The sequence below is a fragment of the Terrapene carolina genome, unplaced genomic scaffold (genome assembly GCF_002925995.2).
Source record: "Terrapene carolina triunguis isolate 2854851 unplaced genomic scaffold, T_m_triunguis-2.0 Scaffold67, whole genome shotgun sequence".
Lineage (NCBI taxonomy): Eukaryota > Metazoa > Chordata > Testudines > Emydidae > Terrapene > Terrapene triunguis.
The window spans coordinates 5,980,903-6,000,961 of NW_020664418.1; positions in this window are offsets into that span (position 1 = coordinate 5,980,903).

Sequence of the window (20,059 nt, forward strand, 5' to 3'; positions counted from 1 at the left end):
TAAAATATCAGGAAGGAATATGTATAAAGAAAATGCAGCTGTTAATCATTACTGTATGTAACAAAAGGTATAAATGCTTGCCCTAATTGTTTATCTGGAGGAGACCTACCTAAGGAGGGGAATCTCTGCCTGTGTGTACTCTCCCATACAATTGCTCGTAATAATTCCACAATTTGGTGCCGTGACTCGGATGGCAACGCCTGTCTAAGACAGCGACAATTACTATGGACTGTTCCCCTTCGAACCCCAAGGCGCCAATCAAGAGGTAAGACCTTTTGAAATCTCTACTCGGATGTTGGAGGACGACTGCCTGTGGGGCCGTCTGTCCCTTTGGGGCTTACGCCATCTGAACTTATTGTTTTTTGCAACAAGATCAGATACAGAGCGGTTCTGAGGAATTTGTTGCTGCCCTCAAGTAAGGTTAGTCATTGCGGTTCTGAGGAATAGTTTTTTGCCGCCCTCAATAAGGTTAATGCACCGGGGCTGAGGGGTTTTTATCGCCTCAAATAAGGGAAAGGTTGTACTAAGTCTGGACATAAAGAATTAAGGTTATTGTTATATGAGATGCATCTAAATATGGGGAATGAATGTGTGTGTATAAATGAATGAAAGGGGATATGAGTCGCTGACCAGGTCTAAGACTAAGCTGACTCCAGCCGCCTCAGGGCTACCCAATGTGGAAGTTCTGAAAGCAAGGGGCGTCAGCTGAACCTTGTGACCCAGCGGAGAGGTTTCCCTTACTTATGAGCCGCTGACCAGGTCTGGGACTTAAGCTGCTAGTCGGTGAACCCCATGACTCAGTGGACTCTTTCCCTGGGATGTGAGAAAGTGAAACTTTTCTCTAGCTTATGAGCTGCTGATCTAGCGGACAGGGCACTCCCCTGTGTGTCTGGAAAATGGGGAGGGGCAGTCTAAAATTCCCCCCCCACCTCCGAAGGGCACCCCTGCATACTACATGTATGTGCACTATGGCCCTAGGACCTGCAGGTATTTAGAAAATTGGAATTTTTACACATGTGATAATCCATCCAAACAATTCCCACTTGAAGGTACCTTCAATCTAAACAAAATATACCTCAAAGGAACCCTTACATCACCAAAAGCCTCTGACAAACAGTGGGAGCAATTTGTCTATTGGTGGAAGGAAGCTACAACGAGACTCCATGAGTCTCGAGTGCAAAGTCTGAAGGATTCCCAGGAAAATTAAAGACTCAAGTGCAGAATTTAAAAACAAAATGTAAAGCATCTGGATGTCTCCCTACCCAAACCACTTCATCAACCCCCTCGGCTCCTTTATATCCCCAATTAGTTAAGGCTGAAAGGGAGGAGGGAAAGGAATGGGTTAATCTGAAAATTCATCTTGGCCTAGAAATTAAGAGAGAGCTGCTCTGGGTTCAAGGTCAAGAATCAACACAGTCTGCCTTGCTCTGCATGCCAAGCATCAAAAAACCCAGCTGGCTGTAAAAAAATATAGACAAAGGCAACACAAGTTACAGGACTGAAATTACATTTGCAAAGGTTGGCCGCCCAATGAGACCCAACAGTCTGCCTTTGCGACCCTGGAGCCAGTGTGGTTTGAGGAGGCTGAAGAAGCCACAGGCAGCCGACCTGGACTGGAATATTGAGCAAAGGTCTCTGAAAGGGACGCCCCAAGAGACCCCAGGGTGGGAAAAAACCCAAGAGCAGAAGCAAGTTGGAGATTTTTTGCAGCGTACCTCTGGACAACCTGTGCACAGGATAACCTCCCATCCTCTCTCTCTCTCTCTCTCTCTCTCTCTTACCCCTGGGCCTGGCCAGCCCTGGCAGTGTGTTTGTAAGGTTTTTTTTAAAAGGTTGCAGGTGGGTCTACCCCTGGTTGTAGCAGGACCGGGCAATAAAAGGAGTTGGGGGAAAAGGAAAAAAGATGTGTACCTAACAGCTAAAAAAAATTACAGTCAAAACGCCAATTGGTTGTGCGTTCTGTCCAGGTGGTAAGCCTCACGGGGGAGGACTCAGGTAGCCTTGGGAGTAAGAATGTTTAAGAACAGGATCAGGAGGGGTGGGGGGTTAGTTGAAAAGACCACCCTCCTTGCTAAATTGGTAGTGGAACAAAGCCTGTGCCCATGGGAAGGAACGGTGCATCAAGTAAAAAAGGATCGGGCCCAAACAAGCAGGCAGGCAGGCAAATAAATAAATAAATAAGTTGAAAGCCCTAAGGGGCATGGTAGCATAGCTTAAAAAAAAGCAGTAAGTATAGGCATGGGGAATTTAAACCCCTGGAATAATAATTTAAATGTTAAAATCTAAGTTAATTGGGGTGTCGTTTTAAAAAAATAAGCAAGTAATATTAAAAAAAAAGTAAAAGTAACTACAGAGTTAACAAAGGGAATTATCAGTTGCGTTTTGTAAAAACTCTAAAAAAAAAAAAAAAAAAAAAAAAAAAAAAAATTCTTGGTTTCTTTGCAGCCATTCTAAAGGAAAAATGGGCCCTTTTCCAAAGAAATGTCTAAATCCAGGCAAAAAGACTACTTAATTACAATTATTTGGCTATAAACATTTTAGTCAAATTAAAAAAACATACAGAATGTCTATTGGAATTTAACCACTCGATGTATAAAAGGAATGTTAAAAAAAAATGTATAGTGTAGATTGTAAAAGGGGTAAAAAAATGCAAATATGCAATGCTACTTAATAAAAATCCTATTAGGCTCCAAGGGGCTACAATAGGTGGTGTCTTCCTTTTTAAATTACTGTGTGTTTTTTAAAAACAAAAGTTAAAGGTAACAGGCAATCAAAACTCTGGTAAAAGTTAATTGTGTCCCTTTTTAAGTAAAAGTTTTAACCTGTAAATGGCTCTGAATCTAAAAGCAAGCCAGAAAGCATCTGTGTGCTAATGCGAATTACCTAATTAATAAGGTAGAAGCCACTAAAACCTGGCCTGCCTATAAAACAAACACACACAAAATGGGGGTAATTCCTCTGTTTTGCCTGCAATCAGCAAGGGTATTCATATATTAAAAAAAAAATTTTAAACAATGATCGCCCCAGAAGGGGTAGAAATATTTTTGTCTTTTAGAAAATTAGAAAAAGCTAATGCTTTTCTTTAATTGAATTTTTGAAGAACAGAATGAAACTAGGGTTGGGCTGGTTTGCAGAAAACCCAAATCAAAGGTATGGTTTGGATCTGGAATCCTTTTGAACAGAGCCTTCAAAATTCAGTGCAGGTCAGATAATAGAGCTGGCACACTTTTTTTTTTTCTTTGACCAAAAGATTTTTTTCAGGAAATAAGGTTTTGTCAAAAGTGAAACTTGTCATGAAAAGTCATTTTTACCTAAAATATTTTTTTTTTTTTTTTTTTTTGTGCCAAAACACCAACATGTTTCAGTTTTCAGGAACTGAAAATTTTAGTTTTGGTCTGAAAACATTCTGCAAATTTTGGAGTTTTTGATGGAATTTTTCATAGAAATTACTTTGAAAATTAAAAAGTAATTTCCATTTAAATTTTTGGTGGGGAAAAATATTGCTTCATGACCAGCTATTCCTAGCGTTGTCCTATCTCTATATGATACCAATGTTCTGTCTTCCAAGACTGATGACAAGCTGGCACAGCAAGTGTGACCAGTGTCCGGTAAGACTTTGGGCTCTGTATTGCCACACTGGCCAATCCAGCTGCCAGTGTGGTACTAGAGAACTCAAGCCAGTGCTTGCTGGGGCAGGAGGATCTAAATTCTGATCACTGCTGCCATGAAGTTCCAAGGAGTCATGGATTTGCAACAGTATAATGTGGTTAGAAGGGCCCAGTTGACCTGTCTTCTCAGTCATTCCTTTATACGTGTCTTCCTCTTCTTTCCAGACTAAATCAATATTGTCTTTTTAATTGCTACAGAATCTCCCTGCCCCATCCCTGGTGCCAAGACTAATTTTCATTGCCTTCTGATCCTGATATGCTCTTTTGTTGTCAGTTCCAAAGCTCACTGAAATAAATGGAAAGGCTCAATGGCTTTGGGACAGATCTTTAGAGAGGTAATCCAAATTGTGCATGTTGCTCAAAATGAGGATATACTGGAGAGGCCCAAAATGCTATAAAATATTCCATACTATTGTCTACTCCCTTCAGCACACATCCCTTTAGCCTTCTATTTGCTTGAGTGGCCTTTAAATCAGTGGTTCTCAAACTTTTGTACTGGTGACCCCTTTCACATAGCAAGCTCTGAGTGCGACCCCCCCCCCCCCAGTAAATTAAAAACATTTTTTTATATATTTAACACCATTATAAATGCTGGAGGCAAAGTGGGGTTGGGGACAGCTCGTGACCCCCCCGTGTAATAATCTTGCAACCCCCTGAAGGGTCCCAACCCCCTGTTTGAGAACCCCTGCTATAAATCAAGCCCACTTATGACTGGTGCGGTTTTATGTCTGTTTGACTTTTACAGGCATCATAAACAGTCCAGGTGGCATTGGTCTGGCAGTGGTTAACAGTGAGAGATGCACAGAGATAAATAAACCAGGGAAAGATTTTTTTCTGGCTCTGCTTGGGTGATATTCACCCCTGTGCAGAAGCCCAGAGCAGGCCAATACCCCATTCAAAAGAGAGTTTAAGTGGGGTGTAACTGGTGTCCAGGCCCTTTGTACCCTTGAAGCATCTGTCTGCTGCAGCCACTCCTCCTCTCTGTGTGTCTGACCTAGGGATGGATGGGTTTAGTCAAGGAGTCAGATAAATCTTCTTCCTAATTTTGACCCCCAAACTCTGAACCTCCCTTAAGGTTTGAAAAAAGCTTGGTTAATGTCAGAGGGGTTTTTCCCTCTTTACTGTCTGCCTCTGCACTGCTTGGTTCTGGCTGCAATGATAAATGGAAAAGCCAAGATACCGTAAAGGCAGCTGTCAAAGCAGATTTGCCACCTCACATGAATCAGAAAGCAATGGGGCTCTCTGGGCAATATCTGTCTTGTGAGATTTCCAGGCTGGGGTCTTTTTTTTTTTTTTTTTTGGACTCAAGAGCCTCTGATGGAATTGCCTTGTTTACTTAGCTGAACCATAAAGGCTGCACGTAACCCCACTGGTGTAAAGCTGGATGAAGGTCACCAGCTTTAATGTCCCAAACCAAAACCACTGAATTAAAAAATACAAGATGTGTGTGAACTCCAAACCTGAATCTAGATCTAAAGTTTCCAGATGGCCCTACTCTTGACAATGGACCAAATCAAACATCAGATCAGCTACCGAGAGGTGCATTTGAAATCAGATTACAGAAGAGGGGAGACGCTTATGCAACATCTACCTGCACTGGGCCTGCTCTCACCTATTCATCTTCTTAGGGTGGTGATTTGTGCTGGCAGTGGCAGCTCCAGGCCCCAGTCAGGAATACGTACTCTAGTGTGCTGGGTGCTGTGCACACATACCAAGAAGACCGGCCCTGTGCCCATGTGGACAATCTGAATGTATGCTGTCCCTGAATACTCGGGCACTACACACCCAGCCTGGGAGGAGAATGGGAAGGTGAAAGCCACCTCCAAGCCAGGCTCAACACACAGAGCCACCATCAGATGCTGCTGCTGCTCCCACCTGTCCTTCCTGCTGCCCCATCATTGCTGCTCCAGCATCTGGTCTGACATAGCAGCTGTGGCTCTTTCATGCTGATCGATGGGGAACTGTCATGGGGCTGGTACACCCCATTACCCTTTGGGGGAGGGGTGAAGGGGCATTATGGTCCCATTGCTGAGTTTGGATGAAGGCCCCTGGCCTCAGGGCAGTATGGCCTAATGGTCAGCGTCCATAAGGTGACCTTCTCAGTCAGAACTACGAGGCCTACCGGCCGGAATCCATATACCTACCCTTTCTGTCATGGCTGTGTGGCGCAGCAGCCAGAGTCAATAGGGTTGGTGAGGTGGGCTGCCACCCCAGGGTGGACAGCGGCCAGAGTAGGGGTACCTGGGCACTCCCTCTCCATGGGGTCCCAACCCAGGGCCCTATCAATGGGGGGGTTGCCCGCTACCAGCTCGGTGGGGATCCTGTTGAAACACACCGAGCTAGTCTCCGGTTCTACAACCTATTCCCTGCAAAGACAGACTCGTTTCTCTGTGGCTTGCTGTCTCAGGGTCCCCACAGTCTCTCCTCCCTCTGTGGGGATCATCACTGTCTGGCTGGCCTCCACATCCCGGAGTGCAGGGGGTCCCTCAGCAGGAGCCCGCAACACACCTCCTTCCTCTCCAGCAGTCAGCCCAGACTGAGCGGAGCTGTTTCCTTTTATAGCCTGATTCCAGCTGGAGCATGCCCAGCGGAGCCGAGGGGGCGTGGCCTCCTCGGCCCAAAGAGAAGAATTAACCCCTGTGGCACCAGTGCAGGGTTGGTACACCCCATCATAGGAACGAAGGCTGCTAGAGTTGCATAACTACAGCCCCTCCTCAGGCCTGACCTACCACCCAGCCCTGCATAAGGCAGTTCTGGAGATGAGTTCCCTGGCTAGGGTGACCAGATAGAAAGTGTGAAAAATCAGGACAGTGGGTGGGGGGTAATAGGTACCTATATAAGTAAAAGCCCCGAATATCAGGACTGTCCCTATAAAAGTGGGACATCTGGTCACCCTATCTCTGGCCCACAGATGCTGGCAGGTGGGTACCTTTATGTACCTGCTCTGCCTGCCAGCTCCCAGCACTGCCCCTGCATGGGCTTGGAGTGATACAAAGCACCTGGACCATGCAGCTGCCCTATGTGCAAGGGGCTGATGTCACCCAAGAGAAGTGAAATGCATGGATTTGGGCCCTGATTCAGCAAAGCACCAAAGCATGTGCTTAAGTCCCATCAACTTCAGTGCACATGCTTATATGTAAGAGTGTTCTGCTGAGCTCGCTGGGGCAGAGACTGTCTTTTTGTTCTGTGCATGTATGCTACCTAGCGCAATGGGGTGCTGAGCCATGACTAGGACTCTGGAGGCCCTACCTGTGCCTGTTCTCGGGGTATCCAAGACTGTGCATCACCTTGTTTCTTCCTGCCTCAAGCGAGAGGTAGCTTTGCCCAGAGTGGCTGGGTGTTAGCATCCTCCCATCACCAGCCTGCTAGCTACTCAAGCACTCGCCTCAGGGCTATGCCTGACCTGGCTTTGCCTTACAGGTTTATAATAGGTGCCCCCCAGTCCCTGAGCTCCTTTGAATTGATCCCCTGTGATATCCAGCCCCTGACATGGACTACTCACAGAAATCCCAGATCCTCTGCCCCCAAAGGAGGAATGTACCCCATTTTACTAGTTTTATCTTAAATCACTGCTCGGTAAAATCACACAGCACTTGTAATACAACAAAAGAAGGTTTATTTTAAAAGAAAACAGACATTCAACCAGAAATGAGAGAGAGAGAGTGAGTGATGGATACAAATAATTACAATACAAAACAAACTCATTAAACACAAACTAGGGCCTACATTTATTAATAGTTATCTTTCCTATCTTATAAAGTAGGTTTTCCACCCAGTGCTTAGTCTGTTGCACAGCTGACTGGCTTCAGAGGACCCAGAATCCAAACTTCCCTGAAAATTCAGTGGCTCTGCAAGATGTTTCCTTAGTGAATGGATCCAGAGTGCCTCTCTACTCTGTGTTATACTGAGACAACCTTTTGTCTCTATTCATAGGCAGGGCTATCCCCTGGGTTCATTGTTTACCTCCCAGTGGCTTTGGTTGCTTGCTGTTGTCTCTGATGATTTTCCATTGATTGGTTTGGGATGGAACAAGGCTGGACAACTGAGCTTTGCATTAAATCACCAGCTAACTGGGGCATGGTGACAACTCCCTCCTGTGTGACTTTACTCCAACACCATAAAGCAGACTTTCAATATAGTTACATTATTCTTTAAATATTACCTGTATGTGCTTCTTGCAATGATTGAGTCTTGATAAGTTCCTAGCTGTCTGTAAATAACTTACATGTTATCTGTTTGGGATAACTAGCCAAAAATACATGTTTGGTGTAGTGAGTTTGTCAGGGCTGAGACGAGAGTTGTTTGCAAAGAACAGGAGACCTTTTGCCAAGGGGTCTCTGTGTCATGCTACCACAATACGTATAATAAACAATAACAAGGGGAGGGGGACCAAGTACATGCTTATGTCCTTTGCTGAATCTAGGCCTCAGTCATCATTGGACCATGACAATTCCTTTCAAACATTTACTAACATATCAAATAAATTTCCCATGCCATCAAATGCATTTTAGAGTGCTATGGATCTGCTGAGATACACGAGCACGATGGCAAATATTTCATTTTCAGTAGGATTTTTTTCTTTCCCAACCTACTCCCCCCTCAGCCCATCAGCCTCAAAGAAGGCACTGGGACTTCAAAAGAACCCATATCTTCTGAGTGCCTGTCCAGTGTGATAGCTACTCAGCAACATTGTCTCCATTTATTCTTATAATTAGATATTCTTGTTATTCAGATGAACAGACAATCCTTTTTTTTATCTCTTGAGCTCAGTAATTTTTGTGGCAATGAGTGCCACAGGCTAATTGTTTATTTTTTTAGTTATTACCATTATTTTTACAGCAAGGTAACTTCATTTGTCTTCATTCCATTCCAAAAGTAGCAGTGCCATAGTATCTGAGCTCCTCACAATCTTTCATCCACCTAAACCCGGTGAGGTTGGGACTTGCTATTATAGCTCAGTCACCAAGATACAGAGGGACAGATTTTTAAAGCTATGTAGGCACCTAACTCCCATTGATGGGAAATGATGGTAAGCAACCTCAGGAAGCCTTGCTGTTAAAGGGACAAACACATGGTTGTAATGCCCCACCCCCCAGGGCCGGCGCAACTCATTAGGCGACCTAGGCGGTCGCCTAGGGCGCTAACATTTGGGGGGCGGCGACCGCGGCGGCTGGATCTTCGGCCGCCCCGGTCGTCATTGGTATTTCGGGGACGGGACCTTCCGCCGCCTCTGTTGGGGGCGGTATTTCGGGGGCAGGACCTTCCGTCGCCCAGGGCGGCAAAAAAGCTGGCAGCGCTCCTGCCGCCCCCCCCCCATCCCAGTCATCTATAGTGGGTTAAAAAACAACAACCAGAGAACCTCTCTGCTATGCAGCAGGAATCATACTGTTTACCAAAGCAAAAGTGCTTTTCCAAACAAACCCATGATGAATGATGGAGTGTCTTGATTGCTGTTGTGCTGAGGAGCGGAGCAGCTGCTGGGTGGAAGATGGGAGTGATTTACTATCCAAAGGATTCCTTTTGTATTATTATTAAAACACTGTGTCGCCTCTACCTCCCTGCAATGCCAGTGTATTAAAAAAGTGACAATTAGTCTTTAACAAAGTGACAATGAGACATGGCAGCCGGAGAAATGTAATTTGAATTTCAATGCAACATCTGAGGAACACTGGGAAAGATGCACCCGTGGCACAGCTGTCAATCACTCAAATCACATGGCTGGGACAAACCAGCGTCACCCAGCTTGTGCTGGGTCTCTTTCAGCCACTCCCCTCCATGCTTTGGAACCCAAATATAACTGCGGCCTCCAACCCCCCCATGGGATATTTTCTGCAAATGCCCTGCTTTCCCTGCCTCCCCAGCGCCCATTCCATCCTGCAAATTAAACTATTTATCCTAATCTAACTCTTTCTTAAATACAATCCCCAATTATCCGTCAGGCTTTGGATCTGGGAATGGAGCTCCCAGGATGCAACACGCTCCACATCCCCATTGTACATAAACAAAGAGCAAAACCAATGTAAACAATGTCTCCCGTCCACCTGCACAAAGCTTAGCAGTTTGCTTTGGTATGTGATATCCAAACACACTGCTTGGGCCACATCTTGTGTAAATCACCATCGCTCCAGCGAAGTCAATAGCACCGCTGCTCGGTCACCTGGTATAAATTGGCATATACAATGGGGTTCCCTGTAACAGCAGGGCCTGGACTCACTGACCCCGACTCAGCACCACTTCCAGTCCCTGTCCTACGTAACTCATCCTAGCTCTGGTGAGCTCAGTGTGCCAGATGCTCAGCTGGCCTACACTGGGTGTCACTCTGCTGTCAGTGGAATGGGGCTCATTTATCCCAGCTGCGGATCTGGTCCATTGTCAACAAGACTCTGCTCCTATGTGGAGAAGGGTGCAGCAGTTGGAGGCCAAAGGGATTCATTATCCTTATCTTCCAACAGATCCACCAGTTGGAGGCTTCCTAAGGCCACTCTACCCTCCCAGACCCAGAGGAGGAGCCCCTTCCTTCCACCACTGCCTGATCGTGCCTCCTGCCAAACAAAGGGCAGAGGCAAGAGCAACCCACTGGCCTGCCAGCCGTGGCTGCGGGGTGGGGAAGGAAGGACCTGCTGCTCTCTCCTGCTCTCACCTGGGAGGGGGTTCTGGGGAGAGTGACCCAACCTAGCATCCAGAGGGGGGCAGGCCCCACAGCCCAAATGGCAGAAGCCCTGATTCCAAAGCAGGGAAATGCTGCACCCCATGAACCAGAGGCTCTGAGCAGCCCTGTGCCCATTATCGCAGGCTTATCGCATGCATGATTTAAACAGCTCTGGAGAAGACAGGTTTATTCCGCGCTTTCCCCATAGAAAATAAACAGCTGTAATTACTGTGAGAAATTCAAGGCAGTTCCGCCCGCTTCCTCCCTCCTCCTCCACTCCCTACAAGAAGGACTGCGGTCCAGGCCCGGCCCAGCTACTCTTGGGGTGAGCTAGGACTGCACCAGGCCCTGGAGATGCCCCGCTAAGCCCCAGAGGAGCCCATCTGTCAAGCCAGCCTTAGCTCAGCAGCAATAATGAGAATTGCACCAGTGCCAACTGCAGCCCCGTGGGCTGCACTGTGCTGCATGAGCTCAGCAGCACCTCACAGTTCATGAGGGGTTGGCTACAATTAGTCTAAAGGGGGCCGAGTCTACATGCTTGTACAATTAAGAGCTGTGAGCATACGGCTGTATTCTTAAAATGCTGCCCTAGAGGGAGCTTTGGAAGCAGCCCTGGCTTACAGCACCTCCAAGCCCATGACAGAGACATCCAGCGAGGTGTGTATGCCAGAAAGGGGGTTATTTACTTGAGGAAGGGCAGCCAATGGCACTGCTACCCCCTTTCCCTGGGTCAGTACACGCATCCACTTCTGATGCAACCCATTGTCAGAGGAGATTGGTGGGGGGCATGTGCTGAATCTAAGCCCTGGCCACGTCAGCTTCAGTGGAGAGGAGGCTGGAGCGAGCATCAGCTCTGCCTTCCCAAGGCCTTTCCACCCGCAGGGACCTCTATGGAAATCAGTGTGGAGCCACAAGTGAATTTAATCCAGGAAGATTCCATGGGTTAAACTGGGGGGGGGGGGGTGCAGAACTGGCCCCACCCTCAATCTTTACAGTGTTGCTAACTCTTGTGATTTGAAAATGAGTCTCAGGATACTTGGTGTTTTGCTTAAAGCCCCAGCTTCAGGAGTCATGGGACAGGAGAATCTCAGTTTTCATTTTTACAAAAAGGAAAGTTTCAAGCCCTGGTGGCTACAAAGTAAAGCTTGAAAACATGGCCATGTTTAGAACAATCTCATGATTTTGGGCCACCTGACTCATGATTTTTGAATCCTTGGGGCTGGCCATACTGTGACTTTGTCTATGGTGGTAAAATGGCTGGGAAGGGAGTTAACAAACTCTATCACACCCCAGTCCAAACAGTCTAGCTCAAACAGGAATCAGTTCAGGGAAGTTCTACGACCTGTGTTATGTACAAGGCCAGACTAGTTAATCACAGTGGTCCCTTCTTGATTTATCATCTATGAACCTAGATAGCCCCCCCTCCAAAAAAAATTGGTTGTTTTTCGGGCTGCTTCCAACCCACTTTCCTAAGCTCTAACCCTCTCAATACTCAGTGGAAAGTTCCCTGCTGCCAGTGCTTATATTACTGTGTATTTAACATTTTACCGGGGACACTCAGCTGAATTCAAACTCAGAGTGAACTGTCAGACAGAGAAAAATGCTGCTGGAGCATATGTAAATACAGTTAATGCAGTCAAACAAATGAACAATATCTTTATTAGCATCTTTATTTTAGTACAGGGTTTTTCTTCTTTCCTTTTGGTTTTACTTCAGTGAACCGTGACATTTTAGAGAGAATCCTGACAACCAAAGGAAAGTGCAGGCTGAATAAGCAGGCAAGGTTTCTGAACAGGGAGGGCTGAGACTGTGGAAGAGCCGTTCCAAGGAATAAAGGCAGCTCGGGATGGGGGGGCAGGGAAGGCTGGAGCTGTGGTTAAGAGAGTGGACTGGCATTCTTGAGCTGTTCATTTAGTTCCCCACTTTGCCACAGACTTCCTGTAGCACCTTGAGCGAGTGGCTTAGACCCAAAGTTTGCAAAAGAATTTAGCACTCACAGTGGTGAACGCTTTCGATATCTGCCCTTAATCTCCCTGGTCCTCAGTTTCCCTTCTGTAAATGGGGGTACACTGATCTCCTACCCTTGGTTTGCCTTGTCTCTGGCACTGCACTGTGATGTGTGTAGCTGGAGTCTCCCAGAGCCCCTTTTAAGGCATGCCCCAGTGAAGGATGATCTTTCATCGTGTTTCGAATCAGATATCTACATGGTTGCTTGATTCTTGTCTTTAAAACTATTTAAACAGCCATTGAGAAGTGGTTGTTTAGCCCTCACATTTAGGTTTTGTAAAAGATGTTATATAGCTTATAGGAGCCCAAATACCACAGCCTTGGGCTAGCAGGAGAGACCTGGATGTGAAACAGACTAGAAAAAGGATGTGAAATTAACCAGCCTAGTGTCCCTGCCGGAGCATGGTGACTCCTAAAAAGGAAACAGCCACTATCAGTGATGAAAACTACATTTGACTCTTAAAATTTGTTCACTTTCAAAAATTAAAGAGTTATGGGTGTTCTTATATACAACTCTGATAGACAGAGAGACCTACCTTACCTAGTCTTTAAATCAAGCCTAGGTGTCTCTCTAAAAGATATATTTAGCTCAACCATAAATTATGGGTTTATTGTAGCAATTACTGGGTGGAAATCTCTGGCCTGTGTCATGCAGGAGGTCATACTGAGATAAGAGTGGTCCCTTCTGGCTTTAAAATAAATAAATCTATATGCCTAGACAGCAAAATACTGCTGCTGGATGGCCAGGTGGATAGACAGACTTTGGAAAACAAAATATAGGAGAGTTCCTTAGAAGGAGCTGATTTACCACACAAATCAAGGCACAGAGGCTAATTGATAGCTTCCTGTTAGCTTCCTTTGGCAAGGCTTGAGTCTATAAACACACTGCAGACAGGCTCTCCCTGCCTCCACTCTACTCCCCATCTCTGTGTCCTCAAATGTCCTCAAGTGTCTGGGGCTGCTGCAATGAAAAACCTCCTCCCGGCCCCATTGGCAGAGGGCCTCATGGCCTAAGGAAACGCGGATGTACAATGACATGTTTAAAAGCAAACTGACCTCTTTAGAAATGCAGGAGTGCTGCCAAACAGCCAGTGGCCAGGGGGAATGTCTGTGGGCCCGATCCTGAGAGTGTAGTGCACCCTACAGCAAAAGCAGAGAACACTCATCACCTCACCGGATCAGGCCCTGAAAAACCATCAGGCCACAGGCACCTGCCCAGCACCAGTATTCCCTCCCCACTGCGTCTTCGGTATCACACAAGCTGCTTTTATGCAGTAACTGGCAGCACCAGCACCGTCCTGCTGGATAAGAATGAGGATCACAGAAAAGGAGGCGTTGAAGGCTGTTTGTCGCTCCAGGTACACGTTACCTCCATCACCATAGCACCTGAGCGTAAGAAGCAAAGAAGAATGCCCTACCCAAGGGGTGGCTGCATTTCAGTGCTATGGGGCGGTGCTCATAGTAAACAAAAGCAAGACAAAACATGCTAGCTCACCAGTGAGACATTACAACCAGTCCATGCCTACTGGGGTATTGTGGCTGTCACTGGTGCAGGCCTCAGCCACACAGGGCTTCACACAGCCGCAATGAAGGTGAAACTCAGATCCTGCTCCAAACGCACAGAGCCAGCCCTGCCGACGGCAATTCTGGCCCCAGGGCAGAACAATCAATGGGACCCCAGGCGTAGTGTCACCACATGGGCGTGGAGCTGGACCACGTGCGGTGGCTGGTGCACGGATGTACAAGCCGCGGATGTGCGGACACGGTCCGCCTGACATTTGGGCGGTGCTACAGCTGCGCTGCTGATGTCCAGCGAGCTGCTGGATGTGCTACTGGGCACGCTCTTCCAGCATGGCCAGGGCTTCCACATGTCCACCCGGCTGCCTTTGCTGCTGCTGGTACCACCCCATGCGTGCCTAGGAGCCCTATGGCCCATCCAGGTGATTTAAAAGGTCCCGGGGCTCGTGGCAGCTGGGGGCCTCAAGGCCCTTTTAAATCACCCGGGCCCCTTTGCCCCCTCTGTCGGCGGGCCTGCACAGAGCCCTTCAGCTAAAGGGACTCTCTGCATTGGAGGCAGGGCTGGCCGGAAAGCACTAACTCCATTTCACAGGCTTGATATTTGTTATTGTTACACATCAGTGAGAGGATCCAGCATAGCAAGGACTTGAACATGGCACTCACGCTGCTCTAACCACTAGCGCTTTTCATCAGGAGATCTCTTGAGGTCATCTTGAGCTTGTTTGCCTCTTGGAGTTGGTCCACTCTGCATAAATAATCTGTAGCCTGATGGTTAGGGAACTGATCTGCTCTGAAGCAGGCAGAGCAGGGATTTGAACACATACCTCTTCCATCCTGGGTGAGTGATATGGCTATTTCAGGCACATACTCTTTTGCTGGTTCTGAGCAGAAATTCCATCCTGGACCATAGAAACCTTCCTGACCAATGTTTTGTTGAAGCCAACACATTTTCACCAAAAGTTTAAGTTTAGCAAATTACAATTTTCCAAGAAAAAGAAGTTTCATTGAAAAATTCCCAGTCAACTCTAACGGCAGGCCCCATGACACACAGTTGAGCAGTTCTGACTCTGTCCAGTAGAGGGCACACACTAACCAGAGTATAGATGCTAAGACTAATATTGGGACTTTCTCTCTTTAGGACCAGCTCTCCTGTTAGGGCAGTAGTGCAAAACAATGACACGCAATGCTTGTGTCCATTTCTGTGCACTAGTAAGCACCATCATGGACGTTTTCCACAGGAAATAAAGGCTGGCAAGGATGGAGAGCGTGAGTGATTGTTGTGTGTTAAAGTTACCATCAGTGTGCATGCCTGCTGTGTGAATGGGGCTGTACTGTCATTGGGGGACTATCACTTTAAAGGTGGACCCAGCTTTCTCACATGGGTCCTGTACAGAGCTCTGCTGGTGCACCTCAGTCCTGACCCACAGAACCCCCTGGTATTCTAATCCTTGCCTCCTACCTCCCAACTCTACCAAAGCACTTCAGTCCTGACCCATAGCACCTTTTGGTTTCTAATCCATGGTCCCCACACAGCTCTGCTGAAGCACCTTACCCTGAACTGCAGCCCTCCTGCTATTCCAGTCCTGCTGGTGCATCTTGATCCTGCAGTATCCCTGGTGCTCCATCCCCGGATCCTGCACACAGCTCTACTAATGCACAATTGCTCTGACTACTTCTCTTCCGTTCTCCTCCGCCCACCACTCCCAACATAGTAATTCAACTTGTGGGCCCTTCACACAGATGTATCAATAAACCCCTGCTCCAATTTATAAGCCTGCTCTTCCCCCCTGGAACACAGACTGACCCCCACCATTTGGCAATACTGCTGAATGGATTATTCAAGGAACTAAACTGAAACTTCTCCCAATTCAATACACTTGCTGTTGCCCAAGGAAGCACTGAAGCCAGGCCTCCAAAAGTGACAGGAATCCCTGGCCATCACACAGCATCTCCCAGCCCAGAAAGAGATACATTGGACTGCGCTGCAATCCCCACCTGATGTGATATGCAGCGAGAAAAGGATGCAAACAAAGCAGCAGTAATTTATTCATGACTCTCTGATTGCTATTCCCCATGGCACTCTCTGTAATCAGAATAATTGATTTTGGCCTCTGCTGGTGGATCAGCTGAAAATTGGTCATTTTCTCAACCTTTCTAATTCCATAGCTGGGTGGGGACTGGGAAGGAAGCAGAAGAGCTGTGGTTTGTTTTGGGAGTGCTCTGGAGGAGGCTCCTAGGCCCCTCAAGGCAGCAACATTTGGAGAAGCAGAAACATTCCCTCCTGTTGGATCAGCTACAAAGGCTTATCCCCCCTCTGCCCAGTGAAAATGGGTGGCAGGAGAAACAGGCTGCTCAGAAAGGATCCTTAATCCTGCCCATGCTGGAGCAGGTGCAGTGGGAAGAGGAAGAATGGAAGTAGCCACAAGATCTTTGGTGCTCAAGGCTCGAGGAATTCCAGATGTAAAATTGCCCCCCCTCCGCCCAATGTATCCAGCCCCGAGGGATTGTGGGAGAAGAAGGTGTGGCTGCCCCTCAGTCCTTTGAGGGCTGAGTAAAGATGACATTTGTACTGGGCCTTCTTTGCCAAGCATGTGTTTGTTGCTGCCTGGGATTTGGCCCCAAATATCTGAATGTAGGGGAAGCTGGGAAGCCCCTCTACCACCTACCCTGAAATATCAATGCTTCCTAGGGGATTTGGACACCCAGGCCCAGAGCCTCACACTGTCAGTGGGAGTTAGGCACCTAAATGTCTTTGAAGGTCTGGACCCCTGTCCCCACTGGGCCCCTAAATCCCTTCAGTAACTTTGAAAATCTCCCCTCAGTGGGGTGCATCTTCCTTGATTCCTGTCCCCAGCCCCACAACAGCTGCTTGTTTGGCACTGCATGCTGCTCACCCACTATTCATCCTGCTCATGGAACATGGGCTGCCAGGCAGCCAAGTCCCACTGGGCACATGACTAGCACAAGCGCTTATAGAGTGCCAGAGCTGTGCAAGGTGCTATAAAAATGAGGTTCCTGCTCCAAGAGATTTCTAAATGGCCAAATCCTCAGCTGATGTAAATCAACAGAGTTCCATTGCTCTGGCCTCAGGGATCCATTCCACTGGCCCAGGCCCTCACAACAAAAGCTCAGAAGCCCCAGGCAGCTACTCTCAGAATGGTTTTGGAGAGGGGGTATTTCTTTCTTTTAACAACAGAAACAAAAATGAGACATTAACAAAGCATGAACTTGCATTTCCATGATGCCTGGTCTGGTGGTTAGGGCCCTCCTGTAGCGTTTGGGGGAGCTGGGTTCAAGTACCCACTTTGCCACTGACTTCCTGTGGGATGTTGGGTAAATCATGTAGCCTCTCTGTGCCTCAGTTCCCCATCTGTGACATGAGGATGACAGCCCTGTCTATTGTAAGGATGACATATATTACAGACTGCAAAGTGTTTTGAGATCTATCCCTGAAAAGTGCTATGTAAGGTATTGTTATTATAGATTCATAGATTTCAAATCCAGAAAAGACCACTGTGATCATCTCTAGTCTGACCTCCTTATATAGCGCAGGTCAGAGAAATTCCCCAAAACAATCCCTAGCACAGACCTGTTAGAAGAACAGCCCATCTTGATTTGAAAATCGCCAGTGAAGGAGACTCCACCCTTGGTAAGATGTTCCAGTGGTTCATTACTCACACCATTAAAATTTTCATCTTATTTCCAGTCTGAATTTGTCTAGCTTCAACTTCCAGCCATTGGATGGTGTTAGACTTTCCTCTGCTAGATAGAAGAAGAACCCATAATTCAATATTTGTTCCCCATGTGATCAAGTCACTCCTTAACCTTCTCTTTGTAAAACTAAATAGACTGAGCTCCTCGGGTTGTTACTATGAGGCAGATTTTCTCATCCTTTAGTCTCATGGCTCTTCTCTGAACCCTCTCCAATTTATTAACATCCTTCTTGAGTTGTGGGCACCAGAACTGGACAAAGGATTCCAGCAGTGGTCGCACCAATGTCAAGTACAGAGATAAAATAACCTCTCTGCTCCTATTCCAGATTCCCGTTAATGTACCCCATGATCACATTAGCCCTTCATCCAATAGGACCCCAGGCCTCTTTGCTCATGATATAAGTATGAATTACCCTTCTGCCCCTCTGAAATGCAACCAGCAGCTCCACCACACAACAGCTTAGGGCAGTGTGTGAAGAAGAATCCTTTACTCTGACGAATGCAGGGGAAGTTTAGAGAACCCCAATGATTACAAAAGCTGGTGTTTACCTAGGACATTGAGGCTAAGGTTCTTGCAGATGGTGACATCAGATCTTTAATGACCATGCGTGGTTCAATTCGGAGGGTTTAACTAATGCATTTCAACTGAATGACAGCACATCTGTGTCCCCTAACAAAATGCTGGCCTATTGACCCAGAAAGAGCAGTGTTGGCCAGTGAATCACTAACACCATCTTCTATCTTCCATTTCCTTTAAAGGTCTCCAATCCTCAGACCAGCTAAGCCCAATGCTGCTTCACTTAGGAGACCCAGGCATTGCATAGCCTGTAGTGGCACAGTTGCTTAAATCAAAATGTCTTTTCCTCCAACCTGGAGTACAGAGTGGATCTTTGCAGCTCCTATGCCAGAGGTGAGGCACCATGTTCTAAATCAGGGGTTGGCAACCTTGGGCACGCGGCCTATCAGGGTAATCCGCTGGTGAACGACGAGACATTTGTTTATGTTGACCATCTGCAGGCACAGCCCCCCGCAGCTCCCAGTGGTGGTTCACCGTTCCTGGCCAATGGGAGCTCTGGGAAGCAGCGGTCAGCATGTCCCTTCCGCCTGCACCTGGAAGCTACAGGGGGCCGTGCCTGTGGACGGTTAACGTAAACAAAATGTCTCACAGCCCGCCAGCAGATTACCCTGATGGGCCGCGTGCCAAAGGTTGCCAACTCCTGCTCTAGATGAAGGAGCAGATTGTTGTTTCTAATTGCCTTTCCCTGCTTAGAGGTGTGCTAGAGCATTATCTAAACAAGACTCAGCATCTAGGAAACATTACACTGTAACTGCTGCTCTGGTTAAAAAAAATAACACAACAAATCACAGAACAGGGAGTTCTTCCAACAATCTGCCTTTCTGTACCCTGGAAAATAATCATAGTCCATATGGAAAACCATATGGCTATTTTCCAGGTGTTTCATGCGGCATGAAATCTATGGAATAAATTATCTGATTTTTTCTCCCCAAAGCACAAATTATCCTCTCTCAACATGATACATTTCAGGATTTTCTCTCGTCAGAAAATGTCATGCTAAATATCATGAACACCGGCCAATGTTATCTCTGAGTTCCATTCAGAAGCCCAGCAATTCTCTCTTTTTCTTTAAAGTGGTAGGTGAGAGCTGGGATGGAAAAGAGGAGCAATATGTTGCAGATAGTTCTGAGGCTGGCATGTGACATTAAAAGGCAATGAGATTTTCAGTGCGGTCTAGCTAAGGTATTTGTACAGCCCCCATGACTGCAGTACCTGAGCATCTCACCATATCGAATGTCATTATCCTCACAACCTCCCTTTGGGGCAATGCAGGGCTAATGTCCCCATTGTACAGATGGGGAACTGAGGCACAGGGCAACTCAGTGACCCGCTCCACAGGAAATGAGTGAAGGAGCAAGGGTCTCCAGTGGTGTGAGTCCTAACCACTGGACCATCCTTCCTCTCTAGAAGGGTCTGATCCACAGCAGAATTTTGTTAAATCCCTTAGCCAGCTTGACAATCTAACCCAGGCCAACACAGGAGCAAATCCCTTGGGCCCGTCTTCTTCTCCCATTCTCGTTTTACCCAGCAAAGAGCATGACTAGGAGGGAAGCAATCCTGTCTGAGATGTGCTGGGTTGTAATTTCATGTATATAGTTATGAGGCTGAAAATGTGTCCTCATGGCTTAAAACAAGCCCTGGCAAAAACTCTCCAGAAGCAGAGGGGCAGTTCACACCTCATCAGGATATGTATGGGATGAACCCAGCCCAGCCTCACAGGAACAAAAGACACTGGCCTAGGCAACAACAAAGGATCTGTTGGACTCTCGAGTGAGTTACCCCCCTTCCTTCGGTCACTTTGGGATTGTGATGAGGTAATGCTCATCTGACTCTGAAGTGCGGGGGACAAAGCCAAGCGGGAAGAAAGGACATGATAAAAGGAAGAGACGTTTGCCATACTCTTCCTCTCTCTTCCACCTCCATCTAC